We start from the raw sequence: 15,124 nt of genomic DNA, 5'->3' as shown, positions 1-15,124 counted from the left end.
GGGAGCTCCCCTTACTTCTGGCAGAACCAGCCCTAGGCCAGGGGCTTGACATCAGGGAAAGCCTGGCTTTCAGGATGCCCTTGGCCCCTCCACTCCCGGCCACCATGCCATGTCCTCAGCATCCCTGGGAACAGCCCCCAATGGCAGGGCCCCAGCAAGCCTTCCTCTCTTGTCCCTGCATCCTTGGGTCTCCTGCTTAAGTGCCGCCATTCTGAGGTGGAGGAGGGGCTGCCATGTGGAGTTTTCACTTGCACATCTCGGATGTTAGCGCATGGGCGCTTCTCTTCACGAGCTGTTGGCCGTTTGACCCTCTGCCTCAGGAGCTCCCCCGTCTTCTGCTTCTGCAGCCGCCCGCCCCCTTTGTCTCCGCTCTCCTGTGCCGGCCAGAAATCCCTAATTTCGATGGTGTCCAATCTAGCCGTGTTTGGCCCCATGGTTTGCACCTTTTTGGTCTTGGTTGGGAAGGCTTTTCCAACACCGCCTCCCAATCAGAAACCTAGGATCCGCCAATTTTCTTCTATTCCCTGCAGGGTGTTTATATCTTTAACCTGTTTGCCATTCATGGGGGGCATGGCAGGCCAGCTTTCCACACACTAAGGATCGGTCCTGCCTCACCGCCTCGTGTACCTCCCTCCCGTCCACGCCTGTCGAGTCGGCCCCACTGTCTAGGGACTTTTCTAGATCCTTCCCTGTGGCTCTGAAGTTTGCCTCAACAGCAAGTAGAAACGGGGAAGGGGCTCCCCCTGTGGAGTAAAGCACACAAGCTATACCCACAAGACCCGGAACATTCTGCCCCCTCCTCTTCACGTCACCACCTCGTGAGCAAAACTTCACCTCCTCGGAGAAATGGTCCAGGCCCCTGATGTAAGAAGCCCCATCTCTCCATATCACAGACCTTTCTCACGTCCGTATGTAACACATATGAGTTTGTAATTTGAAGGGAGCTTCCTTATCTATAGTCTGTTTCCCTCACCAGTCAGCAAACTCTTCGAGGACAGGAGACTGGTCTTTCTTTTCTTTTTTTTTTTTTTTTTTAAGATTTTATTTATTTATTCGACAGAGATAGAGACAGCCAGCGAGAGAGGGAACACAAGCAGGGGGAGTGGGAGAGGAAGAAGCAGGCTCATAGCAGAAGAGCCTGACGTGGGGCTCGATCCCATAACGCCGGGATCACGCCCTGAGCCGAAGGCAGACGCTTAACCGCTGTGCCACCCAGGCACCCCAAGAAGCCTGGTCCTTCTTAAGTGGTGCCCAGCACACCAGGCCCACAGCTAGAGCTCTCGTTCAATGAGTGCTTAGGCTCTATGCTAAGCACTTTGCCTGTATCGGTTTATTCACCCCCTCCTCATCAATACCAACCTTATCAATAGCTACCGCTATTACCTCCATTGTATATATAGGGAAACTGGGGCACAGAGAGGTTCCGTGACTCGCCTAAGACCACACAGCTGCAAAGTAGAGGAGTTTGGTTTTGAACTCAGACAATCTGGCTGTAGAGTTCACGTTCACATCCACAGGTAGCCCACCGCTCCATACACCCCAGAGATGGAGAATGAACGGAAGAATTAATAAATGCAGGGGAGAGAAGGGGAGGGTGGGCCGAATGATTACAACAGCATCAGCAAACACACTTGGGCACAGCTACTTTTTCCAAGTGATTATGCTCCTAATGAGAGTTATTTTTCCTCTAAGATGATGATTTTCATAAATTATGGAAAATTCTTTGGCCATTGCTTTTTATGTTATGGCCTAGGGTGGAGCACGGGGGGGTGATGAATGATTTTTTAAATTCCTTCACATTGAGTTCTCTAAGACAAGACCGCATGTAGAATCTATAATTAATTATTATTCACACTTAATATAGTTAGATAATGTGAACACATACTTTCCATTAATTTATGTGGCTGACTCCTCATCATTTTCCCATAGGTATAGTTCACTGATTTCTCAAGTTATTAAAAATTAAAATTTATATTAGGGAATTAGAGGAGCCTGGTGTCCCTATACCTATTTTTAGTCTAAAGTCACAAGCTGGGTGGGGGGTTTCTAGCAACTGCTTCCTTTGGACAATTTTACACTAAAATGGGGAGGTGCATTTATTCTTTGACTTGTTAATTCCTTAAATGTTAATTCTCAACTACTTTGGCAGTGCTGGGTTTTATGTGCCTGGGGGGGGGGGNTTATATAACTTTTTAGAGATTAACAATATGCTCCCAGTGGATAACACCTCCTATTTCAAGTCCCACTGTGCCTCAGGGTACGCAATTAGAAGCACCTGGGGGAAGTACCTTCACAATTATAGCTCTACTCTATATTAAAACATTGTTCACCGGTGGATGTACATACTTAATTTTCTCACCACCTGGTTGGGAAGGAAGGATACAACGTGTTACCTTCCCTACTACCTCAAAAAAAAAAAAAAAAAAAGAAACGAGCTAATGAGTGCTATCAAGAGGGCTACGCATTGAGGGTGCCTGGGCTTCCCTGGGGTTGGGGGCAGAGTAGGAAACATCTAAGCTGGCCTGTGAAGGGAGAGGAGTTAGACAGATGGAAGAGAGAAAGAAAAGGTTGCTGGGGCACAGGAACAGCATGTGTGTAATATAAGAAGCAAGAAAAGGTAGGACAAACAGTTCCCTGGTGGGGGTGGGGGGGCAAACAAGGGGTGGTGGGAGTGAGTGCTGGAGAGGGGTAGGGGCCAGGGTCATCATAAGCAGAGTATTGAAAAAAAAAAAAAGAGGATGGTACTTTCCGGAAGCCTTAATACGGGATTCTGGAGACTCAGGTCATCACAGGGCCTTAAGCTCATTCACTGATTTTTTTAAAATTTTAATTTATTTATTATTATTATTTTTTAAGTAAGCTCTATGCTCAATGTGGGGTTCAAACTCATGACCCCAAGGTCAAGAGTCCTATGCTCCGCTGACTGAGCCCACCAGGTGTCCTTCATTCACCCATTCTGAAGATGAGAAAATGAAGCCCACCTGTTTATGTTTATTTTCTTTTAAATATTCTCTACACCCAACGTGGGGCTCAAACTCACAACCCTGAGATCAAGAGTCGCATGCTCTTCTGACTGAGCTGGCCGGGCACCCCTAAAGCCCACCTGTTTAAAAACAAAAACAAGAACTTTCCAGATCAACTAACTTCATCCCTGCCCAAATATCTGGCACCAAGATGGTCCATATGGCAGAGGCATTTACATTCCAGGTCCTGGATACACTTCAAGGGGACTTGCAAGCAGATGTGACTTTGTGGAAAGCCACCCCGTACCCTTCCCACTGCCCAAGCCACCAGGAAGCTCTGCAGGTAGAACTTTTCAGATCAGAGAAACACAGGTACTGGTTACAACACAACCAGAGCCACCCCTCATTTGCATATTCTGCATAACTTTGCATAAAGCATTGACAGGTCTCTGAGCCTGTAAAAGAAAACTAATTAGAGCAGCATCTTGCCCTGGTATCCAGACTTCACATCTAAGGGAAAGGGAGGGGGCATCTTTTTCCCCCCAACGGCTCACTCAGGCATTGCTATGGGGGCTGGTTTAGGGTACTAGCGTGAGAAGCTGGGTTCAAATCCTAACTCTGATACTTACTATTTGGGTAACTTTGGGCAAATCATCTCACCCTGAAACTCAGTAATCGGGAGCCACCAATCCTAAATGTGCACAGCAGTGGGCAGAGTCACATGCATGAGTGTGTCTACCATGTCTGCCACAATGTCCAACACACATTCAACACTCAACAGATATTAAAGAACGTGGGTCTGATGCAGATGCCGCAAAATTTTCCACTAATGTTCATTGCCAAAAACATGTGGATCGCACATCTGAGCTGACTCCTTTACACCTCCCAGAACACAAAAACCTACCCCTAAAACAGAAGGGAAATCCCAGGTCCCCAGAAAATGACCTTCCACTGACAAGGTCATGGTATCTGAAACTTCGGACTGAAAATCAAATCCAACCTGGCGTGAAAACTCGAAGCCCAGACCAGGGAAGTGAAAATCAGGGGCTGGAACCCAGATTTCCCAACTTCCTGCTGGAGTTCCCACAACTGTCCCACGTGCACCTGGATTTAGGACATTTTTTTTTCCCCTCTTCTGGCTGTCCTCAGGATTTCAGCCCCGTAGGGATAAATCTGGCTGGAGTTTCCAAAGATCAATGCTGCTTCCGATACTCTCTCCCTGCGGCAAGCTCACGACATATTTTTTCACAAGTAATAATTAGCGACAGAAATATCTGACCTACTTACAACTCCACAAATACACACATTTGGCGGCTTCCACATCAGCTCCGAGGCCGTCAGAAGGAGCCTGTTTGGGAATAGCTTTTTTTAACCTGGTTAAATGACAATTCCACAGTGGGCAGTTCGGGATGCTAATTTCTGCCCACCTTAACGTGTGACGCTGGCTCTGCCCCCTGCACTCCACAACCTCCCCGTCGAGGCGGCATTCAGACCCTAAAGCTGGTGATTATTTTTACATTCTGTTCCCATGAGCAAAGGAGGATTGAGTTTCTGCCTTTGGAAAGACAGATTATGCATTAGTCCTTTCAGATTTCTAAAGCAATTTAGGCAACGTGGTGGTGTTTTTTTTTTTAATGCTACACAAAACAAAAAAGGGCAGTTTAGTAAATGTCCAGTTCTATGGTGTTGGTTCTGCTCTTGCATTTTCTAAACACAGACTTTGAGGCTTCGGGTGGAGCCTTCTACCTGTTACCACTGTTCCCATGTACTGCGACCAGAAGTCCCCTCTTTTTCCTTTGCCCGCAAATGCTTTCCTGGATTCTGCAATATTCTTAATAAAATGGCACTAACAGGATGTGTGGTCCTGGGGCAGGCCAAGGCCAGAGCTGAAGGGTCTGGTTCAGAGTCCTGGGATATTCTAGAGCTGCCTGGCTGGAGAAGGTGGGCCCTTCTGACTGTCCTTCCCAGGAGCCCAGCGGGTCTCATTGTCGGGGATTAGGTCTACAGGGGTCGTTCGTATAGTGCTGCCTCCTAGTGGACGCTCGGCTCAGGTAGGTTCGCCCGCAGGGCCTGAGGGCCTGCTCCTGGGCCCTGGAGACTGGGAATAAGACCTGCCCCTCAGAGTCCAGTGCAAGAAGGTATGCCAGCGTCTCTGGAACTCATCTGGATCCAGGAGGCATGGAGGGCATGAACGGATGAAAGAACGCAGCACAGGGCCGGGGTGGGGGACCTGGTCCAGTCAGGGACATCGGAGACGGGTTCCTGGAAAAGATGCCCCTGAGCCCTATCTTAGTCTCCTCCAGGTAGAGATGGGGTGGGAAGGGCAAAGCCATTGAGCCCAAGGGAGCAGCTTGTGTGAAGGCACAGAGGTCTGTGGAGAGCGTGGTGCATTGAGGAAGGTACACCAAGTCCAAGGGCAGCACGGGGAACTAAGGCTGGAGAGGAGGGCATGATGGGATCAAGAGAACTCCGGGAAGCATATTAAGGGACCCAGACCCTAACTTGAGGACAATGGGGAGGCGATAAGTTGCTCTAAGAAGGGAGTCATATGAATCAGCTTGGGTTTTTAAGACTATTTTTAAGTAATGTTTACACCCAATGTGGGACTCAAACTTACAACCCCAAGATCAAGAGTCCCATGTCCTATGGACTGAGGCAGCCAGGCACCTCTCAGCTTGGGTTTTTAAAAGAACACTTCATATGGGGCGCCTGGGTGGCTCAGTCGTTAAGCGTCTGCCTTCGGCTCAGGGCATGATCCCAGGGTCCTGGGATCGAGCCCTGCATCAGGCTCCCTGCTCCGCTGGGAACCCTGCATCAGGCTCCCTGCTCCGCTGGGAGCCTGCTTCTTCCTCTCCCACTCCCCCTGCTTGTGTTCCCTCTCTCGCTGGCTCTCTCTCTCTCCGTCAAATAAATAAATAAAATCTTTAAAAAAAAAAAAAACACTTCATAAGTACAAAGAGCCATCTGCAAGAGAAAAACAGGAAGATGCTTCACACCCTCCCCTCCCCCCACTTCCCCATCCCCTGACCCAGGGCCCCTTCCAACCAGGACAGGAGGACCTGTCCTCTACAGCCTTCAAACACTGAAGAGGAGAACGCTGGTAAGGAGGCAGCTCTTCTGAGACATCAAGTCCTGTGTGGGGCAGTAGAGGGAGGCATGAGAAAATGTCCATGGCAGTGCCCTCAGCGGGGACAATTCTGCCAACCTACGTCACTCAGACTGACTGAGAAGCCGACGATGGAGGTGACAGGCAAGTCACAAAGACACTATGTGAAAACCTGTCAGAAACGGGAAACTGGACTGCTGTGTGCAAACACGCACTTGCCCTCCTGCTGGGGGACTAGAGGTGCGGCTGCCCAGCCCCTCGGAGAAAGAGCAGATCTGCCGTCCAGTGTCACTCAAGGACGAGCAAGGGGGGAAAACCAACATGCAAGTTATGAGAAAAGCGACTGCGGGGGCGCCAGGGTGGTACAGTCGCTTAAGCGGTTAAGCGTTGGATTCTTGGTTTCAGCTCAGGTCATGAGTGTGCAGGGCTCCGTATCCAGTGGGGGTCTGCTTCAGAGTCTCTCTCCCTCTCCCCCTGCCCCTCCTGCTCATGCCCTCTCTCTCTCAAATAAAAATTTTTTAAAAAGCAACTGTACTTTTTCTTATGAGAAACAGGTTCGTGTTCGTGTCCAGGAGTTGAGCAAACTTTCAAAAATGACCCGCCAAAGGTCATTTCAGGCATCCTCATGGAGCCCAAGAAGGGAGGGAGCCGCTGAAAAACGACAAGATGAGATGCAAATGGGGGGGTGCGTGAGATGCGTGTGTGTTGGGGGGGGTGGCAAGGAAGCCAAGAGCATGACAGCAGGACCCACGCCACCCTTAAACAGTAAACAGGAAACAGCAGCACGGACGCGATCATGGATTGGGTGGTTTGGAGGAAGAACGCAGAAGAAAAAGACAAATAAAAATCACAACTGATAACATGATCGTTTCAGAAAAATGGGGAGGAAGAGACAAGCAATGAATAAAAAAAATGATGTTCATGAACAAGGACCTAGAAATGAAACAAACTCTATCATTGACGAGGCAACACAAAGAAACCTCTTCTGAGCTGAGGAAACAACTGTGTGTACACATCAAAAGGACCCAGGACATTCTAGGTGATGTCATGGCAACATTTTCAAAGCAGAAAGCAAGGAAAAGTCCTAAGAAGCATCCAGGTAGAAAGGCAGCTGCATACCGTGGGGAGAGGGATGGAGAACCACAAGAATTATTGCGATTCTAAATGCCAATAAGATAGGAGCTCATGTTCGCACAGATGGTGTTGGGCTACAGACTTAACCCTGCTTTTAAGATCTGTTCCAAGGTGCTGTCAGGACACGTACTTGGTAGCTGCTATTTGCCAAATGGCATCCCTTACGGACATCCTCCTCTGTGTTCACTGAGTCACCACCCCTCCACCCTCCCACCCCCAGAGGTAGACGCCTGGGGTGCCTGTCACTTCCTATCCATCCCAAACGGTGCGACTCTGGATGAGGATTTCTCCAGGTTGTAAAGTCAAGGGGGGTGTTTGCTGGTTCCAGACGGTTCTCCAGAATGGCCATACTATTTGTGTCTGTTTATATCTATAGCTGACCTCCCCGACCACTCCCCCCAACTGTTGGTGCATAATGGCTGTTTCCCGCATTTGTTCCTAACATTTAATACCATCCAACTTGCTACTTTGCTAATCTACTTGGTGGGTTTGGGTTTTTTTAAAGATTTTATTTATTTATTTATTTGAGAGCGAGAGAGCACAAGCAGGAGGGACAGAGGGAAACAGAGGGAGAATCTCAAGCAGATTCCATGCTGAGCACAGAGCCCAATGTGGGGCTCCATTTCACAACTCATGACCTGAGCTGAAACCAAGAGTCAGATGCTCGACCAACTGAGCCACCCAGACACCCCTGAGTGGTGTTGGTTTTTGTTTTGTTTTTGTTTTTTAAATATTTTATTTATTGATTTGACAGAGAGAGAGCGCGAGAGAACACAAGCGGAGGGAGCAGCAGAGGGAGAGGGAGAAGCAGGCTCCCACTGAGCAGGGCACCCAATGTGGGGCTCGATTCCAGGACCCTGGGATCATACCTGAGCCGACAGCAGATGCTTAACGACTGAGCCCCCCAGATGCCCGTGGGCGGCGGTGTTTTAATGTGTACTTCTTGAATGTCACTTGACCCCAAACACTTATACTTATGTGCAAGGGATCCAGTTTCTATGTTGGGACATCGCCTGGTCATCTCTTTGCGTAAAGATTTAAGTGGCCTCAACACAGCCACTGCTTACATTTGGCTGGAATACAAGCCCGTAGCCTGTGTCTGCCACTTCCCTTATGCCCCAGCTCATGTGGAAAGGCCAGGACCCGACCGCAGTGACAAACTCGGAGGTCCAAGCAGCCAGGTCACAGGACCACGGCAGACAGGAACACCCAGGGCATGGGGGTCCCCTGGCTCAAAAACGACAATCATACAGTAGTTCCAAAGGACATTTCCCCCATCACGGTGATTCAGTCTTCGGTCATGTCACGTGTGAACACTCCATCCCAGGCGGGCAGGTACCTGCAGCCAAAGGGATCGTGGGCACCTCTTTCTGCTTACTAGTACTTTCAAAACTGTCAATACTAAACCTACATTACCTGTGTACTTCTTAAGAGTTAAAACCAATGAAAAGATCCTGTTCAGGGTACCCATCACAGGGTCCCGCCTCCCAGCCCGCTCGTTTTAGAGGGATTCATGGGTGTCCCCTCATTCTTCTTCATGGCCTCATCACTGCCCGAGTGCAGCTCTGCGAACCTGTTTACTCTCGGCCTCCCTGAGCACCCCCTGCCCCACCCCCCAACAGCAATTCCATCTGCTGTCATCCCTGGCCCTATCTCAGCGCCTTGAAACTGGAAATAGCACATAATGCATGTCACAGAACATTTAAAAAATTAACTCCTGGTCAGATATCAGAGAAGATGTCCTTGCTCCTTGCCAGGCCTTTAAAAACCCTAAACGCTTCTCTTTACAAGGCAGTGAGAGAAAGATTCAGAACTCTGAGAGGGAGAGGCTAGGGGTTGAAAGCGATCGACTCAAAACAGTACCAAATCGTCATCCCAGGTCTTCAGGCCCCCACTACTGAGGTTTCTCTCATGGTTTTCAAAGTTCCAGCTGCAGAGACGGCCCCTCTCCCGCTACAGATTAGGTGGCCCGGGAAAGGGGGGAGTTCAGCCCTGGCCCAGCTCCCAAACTACACTGAGAAACAAGGGGACCTGACCCCTCTTACATGGAGGTCATGACACACCCACTCAAAACCTTTTGGGGGCATTTAGAGAGGAGGTCTCCCTTTGTCTCCTAATAAAAGTAATACCAAGCAAGCAATAACTTAGAGCCAGATTAAAAGACGGTGAAACAAAACTCATGCTTTGTTCTCTTTCCTGGTTAAAACTTTGATCTCTTGGGATGCACAGGGCCCGGGGCCCCCTGGTGACAGTTTATCACACCTTCTTTTCCTCCTGCTGCCAGCCTTCTCTCCTCCTCTCCTCCCCCTTCCTACCTCCCTTCTCCCTCACTCCTCGACTCATTGAACACCTGTCTGTGCCAGAGGCCACATGAGGTCCCCAGATACCAAACTGAGCACCACAAAATCTTCCCCAAAGGACTCACAGAGAAGGGGGGTGGGAGGTGCCCCAAGCAGAGGAAAGAGCACTGTGAAGGCCTGGAGGTGAGAGGAGACAAGAAGGGGTTAGGGGGTAGTGGGGACAGTGGGGACCCCCACCCTGTTCCAGGCCCCACAAATCACCCACAGCATTTGGCAAAACCAAGCGCTCCAGAGTGGGCAAGGCTCCAGGGTGGCTGAGAATTTCCCAGAATGCTGCCATCTGGGAAGTGGCCACAAGGTGGCAGCAGAGGATCAGTGGGGGTCATCGGATCAGGCCCAGAGTCTGCAGACTTCCCAGGAGCCCTGGAGATCAGGCTGTGGCTACACCTGTGCCAGGCCCTGGGGCAAGGCAGTTCCTGCCCCAGCAGGAAGAGGGGGTCAGAGTCAGGGTTTCAGAAGTGCATGTGCGTGCACAGGCATGCGTGTATGTGTGGACGTTTGTGTGTACATTATGTTCCGGTGCACATGTGGGCGTGGCTATATGTATTGTATGCACACGTATGTATGCACCCATGTCCATGCGTGTGTACGTGTGGGGTATGCATATGAGTTCATGTGTATACGTAGGCGTGGATGTGTCTATGTGCACATATACATGGGCACCCGTACCTGGTCACACACATACGCATATGTTTTAGCGAAGAATTCTGCTCAGCCTAGCAAGAATCCCCCTCCCCTTGATATCTACTAAGTTCTCTGCCTGCCTTTAGCAAGAATCCTGTTAGGTCAGTTCAGCAAGCCCTTCCCTGCCTTCCTCCTCTTAGTCACTTCCCATCCACTGACACCCCCCTCTGCTCCTTGCTATAAATCCCCTGCCGTCTTTGCTGTATTCAGAGTTAAGCCCAGCCTCTCTCCCCTATCGCACTAGTCTTAAATAAACTCTTTACTAGTCTAGCAAGGGTCAGAAAAACTGTTCCTTAACAAAGCAAGAGCAGAGTGGAGTGATTGAGGGGAAATTGGAGGAAAGGAAGTGGTGGGTGGAGGGGAGCAGACCATGTGATTCCAAAACTCACCTTTGGCTTCAGCCTCTGAGTCTTCACCCCTGTCCCCTGGCTGTCCCTGCCCCTTGCACCTGGACGCCTGCAACAGCCCTCATCTCGTCTCCCTGGTTCAGGTCTCACTGCCCGCCCCCCACCCACCCACCCCTTCACTCTGCAGCCAGAGGCTCTTCCAAAGCCCTGACCTGACCTTGTCCTTCCCCTGCAGGGCCCCCAGCACACAGGCATCCCAGGAGCCTGTACTGAGCATTACTTTTTCACCCTCCAGCAGCCACGCACCCCATCCCCCGTTTCTGCCCCTCCCACAGAATTCTGCATCCAAATCTTACACATTTCTCTAGGCCCAGCCCACCTCTCACCTCCTCTGAGAAGCCTTCCCTGACTCTCTGCACCCTAAGCCCCTCATCTACCTCCTTAGCAGGGTGGGTTTTCTCCCCCATGGGTGGACCCATCAGGTTCCCTGAGGGCAGGGGCCATTCGGGGCACCCTCTCCTCCCCAGGCTCTCCAAGCCATGGGACAGGACACCACTCAGCCATCCTGAGTGGTTTGGAGACAGGGGACCGGCCAGGATGGGCTCTTCTGATCCTTCTTGGCTAGGGAAGGAGGGAAGGTGGCCCTGGATTTGTGGCCACCATCACTGGGGCCTTGGATGTCAAAACTCCTACAGTTTGTGTAGCATGGTGCTAAGGAGACAAACCACCTGGGTTCAAGTCCTGGTTCCATCATTTTGCAGCTAAGTGACCTTGGGCAAGTTACCTAGCGTCTCTGTGTTCTGTTTCCTGCTCTGCAAGGTGGGATAACAACAGGGTTGTTGTCAGGATAAAACAAGCTAACACACATGTAAGGAACACTGAGTTTGGCACCTGGCACGGAGCTGGGACTTATATAGCTATCAGCTGTGATCGTTACAACCAGACTCAAATCCAGCAGTGTCTGTGTGACCTTGGACGAGTCAGTTAACACCTGGGCCATCAACGTGCTGACCACACACACACACACACACACTCTGTGTGTTCATGGCATTCACTGTCTTTCCTCCCCCTGGCAGACCTAAATGGACACTCCACTGAGGTAGAAAGTTCACTAGTGAAGAAGCAGCTCCCAGCAGAGCCCTTGGCAAATAATAGGTACTTGATGAATATTTTCCAGACAAATGAGCAGATGTGGGCTTTCTTCATGAACAAATGGGCCATAATATCCCCCGTCTCACAGGGCTGCTGTCAGCGGTAACAGCACAGGGAAAGCACCCCAGGCAGTTTCCTCCATGGGGCGGCAGGGCCTGGGGCTGTCATCTTAGAAGTGGACACCAGGGGGCAGCACAGGACCAAGTCACTTAGGCCACACCTAGCCCTTGCCCAGGGAAGCTGGAAGAGGGACTTTCTGAGAGAAGGGGAGAAGAGGGGGGAGCTGGACACCTTTAAACTCCACCCCCCATGCCCAGGCTGTCAGGGAGCCTCTCACAGGTCTGTTCACACACATCCCTCCTTCCTTCACCAAACCTTGATTGGGTCACAGAAAGGTGGACAGACTGTCACTTGCTCACAGCCTAGAGAGGAGACAGTCTCTGAACAAGTAGTAATTAAAGCAATGACTTTAATTAAAGTAATTAAGGCAAACAAATGTGTGCTCTGAAGGCGGCATGCGGGATGCTTTGAACACAAATGACCCTGTGTTTCAGGCTGAGATGTGCTGAATAAGCAAGAGTTAAGCAGGTAAAGAGGGAAGCCGGTGAGCGGTAAGCACTGTTAGGCAGGGACAGCCTGTGCCAAGGCCCTGGGGCAGGAAAAAGCAGAGCTCTTTAATCTTTGGCGCAGAGAAAGGAAGAGACTCCCTGAGGTCGCACAGTGAGAAGCAGAGCCAGGGCCGGAGCCCAGGCTTCCTGGCTCCCAGTCCGGGGCTCCTTCCCTCACCCCTGGTTTCCCTTTCAACAAGTTCATCTTTGATGCAGCAGCAGCAGCTGTGCTGGAGGCAGAGGAATTTTGGCCCTGCTACTGCCCGACCCCACTTACCTAGTATATGAGCTGATAAGAGATTTTCACTCTGATGTCTAGACTAAGACAATGACCAAACATCCTGTAGCAGATTGGCTGACAAGAGCCTATATTTGGGGAAAGGGGCGGCCCTCTCTGTGATCATGTCCCAGTGGCTCTCAGCCAGGGCAAGGGGACGGCTGGGGGCTGGCAGAGCTGAGCTCAGAGATTCCTAGAGGGGTGAGGGGATCGGCTCGGGTCAGAGACGCTTGGGAAGTGTTTGCTAAGACAGACCCTCCTCTAGATGGGCATTCCAGGGAGCCTTGGCCAGGGACAGGGCAACCCTGCTTTATCCGTTGGTAGAGATAAGGCTGTACTGGAAACAAAACAATTCCTAAATCCAAGAGGCTTAAAGCCACAAAGACGCATTTCTCACTCATACAGAGCCCACCCCAGGTGCAGGCAGGACCCTGCCTGGCAACTTGGGAAGAGAGCTAGGAAGCGGAGCAACCGTGGTTAAATGCCTCCACCTGGTGGCTGCAGCGAGGCACGTGGCCATGCACAGCCTCAAGGTGATGGTTCCGGGGAGCCATCCCATGGGCCAGAAGAGACCAAGGACGAGCAGTACGGATGTCCGGCCACCAGCAGGGGATGGACGGTCAGAGGTGCCTGGGAAGCCACAGCTGGGGCCAGCCCTCACTTAGGTGAACATTCCAGAAAGACTGGGGCAGGACAGCCTGCCGTGGGCCATCATGTCATATTTATTGAGCACTGACTGCCAGCCCAGTGCCCCACGGGCATCGTGATATTTAATCCCCACAACCCCGCCGTCGGTGGGTACTAATGTCCTCTCCCATTCTACAGATGAGAAGCCAAGGGACAGAACGCTTTAAGCAACTTGGCCAAGTGTGTGGATGCCAGAGCGAAACGTCCCACCCAGGCATCCAACCTGCAGAAAGGATTCTGTAGGCACGGTTTCCATAGTAAGTGAGACTCGGAATAGAAGATGGGTGGAGAGGATATTTAAGACATTTTTTCTGTCACAGGATAGAATTCTTAAGTCTTCTAAGTCTGTTTTTCTCTCAGAGAGATTCCAGTAAGGATTTATGGCTTTTCAGTGCCTTTTTTTATTTTGAAAATGTTCTAACCCACTGAATGGTTGAGGCAATACCCTCCACCGAGATCACCTCTGAGTGTGTGTGTCTGTCTCTGTCTCTCCCTCTCCACACACACACACTTGACTTTTGCCAAACTACCCAAAAGGAAGGTGGGACATCATGACACCTCATCCCCAAACACTTCAGGGCGCATCTCCCCAGAAGGACGACATTCCCCTCCCCAACCGCACACCAGCGCCACACCAACGATAATCAGCATTAAGGAGGACACATCACCCAACGTCACCCAAAGTGCATGCTCATGTTTCCCCGGTGGCCTCCCAAACGTGGTTCGTGGCTCTCTTTCCTAGTCCAAGATCCAGTCAAGCATCATGTATGGCGTTGGGCAGTTATGTGGCCCCCACTCTGTTCCTCATGCTACTAGACCCTTTGAAGAACCCAGGCCAGACGCCCTGCAGAATGTCCCGCAGGATTCCCACGTTAGCCTCAGGCCAAGCATCTCCAGCAAGAGAGGTATCTCAGCATGGCCAAGGACCAGCCTGATGGTCCGTGTAGGTGGTCACTGCCAGGCCTCCCAGCACCAAAGCACACTCCCCTCTGTAGTTAACAAGTAATCTTTGGGGTGACACTTTAAGACTGATGGTACCCTGTTACCCAATACCTCCCACCTTTGGCCCTAGCCTGTACCGATGATTCTTGCCTGCATCACTCATCATGCTGGAGGCTACAATATGTTCATCTTCTAGTTCTTCAGACAGAGTTTCCCCCGGTTTCTTGGGGATGTTGCATCGCTGAGCCTGGTGTCAGGCACCTAGTGCTCTCCAGCTCACACCGATGGCAGGTGCAGGGAGGGTGGGCAGGTGCAGTGGGTCAGAAGAGGCTGGCAGCAGCCCCAGCTCCATCCCTAAATAGCTGCGGGGTCCAAGGGTGACCTTGAACTAGCAGCATCAGCTCACCTGGGAGACGACTGGAAATGCAGGTTCGTGAGTCGGAACCCGCATCCAGCAAGCTCCCCCCAGGGATCTGTGTTCCCCGGGACTGTCCATCAGCAATGGCCTGAGGAACACCCCGAGCCTTGCTGAGCCCCAGCCTTCCCAGGTGAGACCATGGGTCTGGCTTTGTCAGAAAAGCAGATTCTAGCCCCTGCTCGGGGGAGAAGGTGGTGATGACTACCACTTCTAAGGACAGAAAATGAGCTCAGACACTTCACCAAGATTTCTGAATGGTAAGTTTGTAATAAATAAGAAGAGTGGTTTTGGCCAAAGAAGGGGTCGGAGGGGGAGGCGCCTTAATCAGAAATTTGATTTTATTGGGTTGACCTGTGTAGTCACGGGACCACACAAACTTTCTCCCTAAAGTTCCTCTCCTACAGAAAGAGAATGGGACAGGCACCAGCAGGGGGGTGGCGGTGGGG

Source organism: Ailuropoda melanoleuca, chromosome 7, assembly GCF_002007445.2.
Source record: "Ailuropoda melanoleuca isolate Jingjing chromosome 7, ASM200744v2, whole genome shotgun sequence".
Lineage (NCBI taxonomy): Eukaryota > Metazoa > Chordata > Mammalia > Carnivora > Ursidae > Ailuropoda > Ailuropoda melanoleuca.
Note: the sequence above shows the minus strand (reverse complement) of the source record.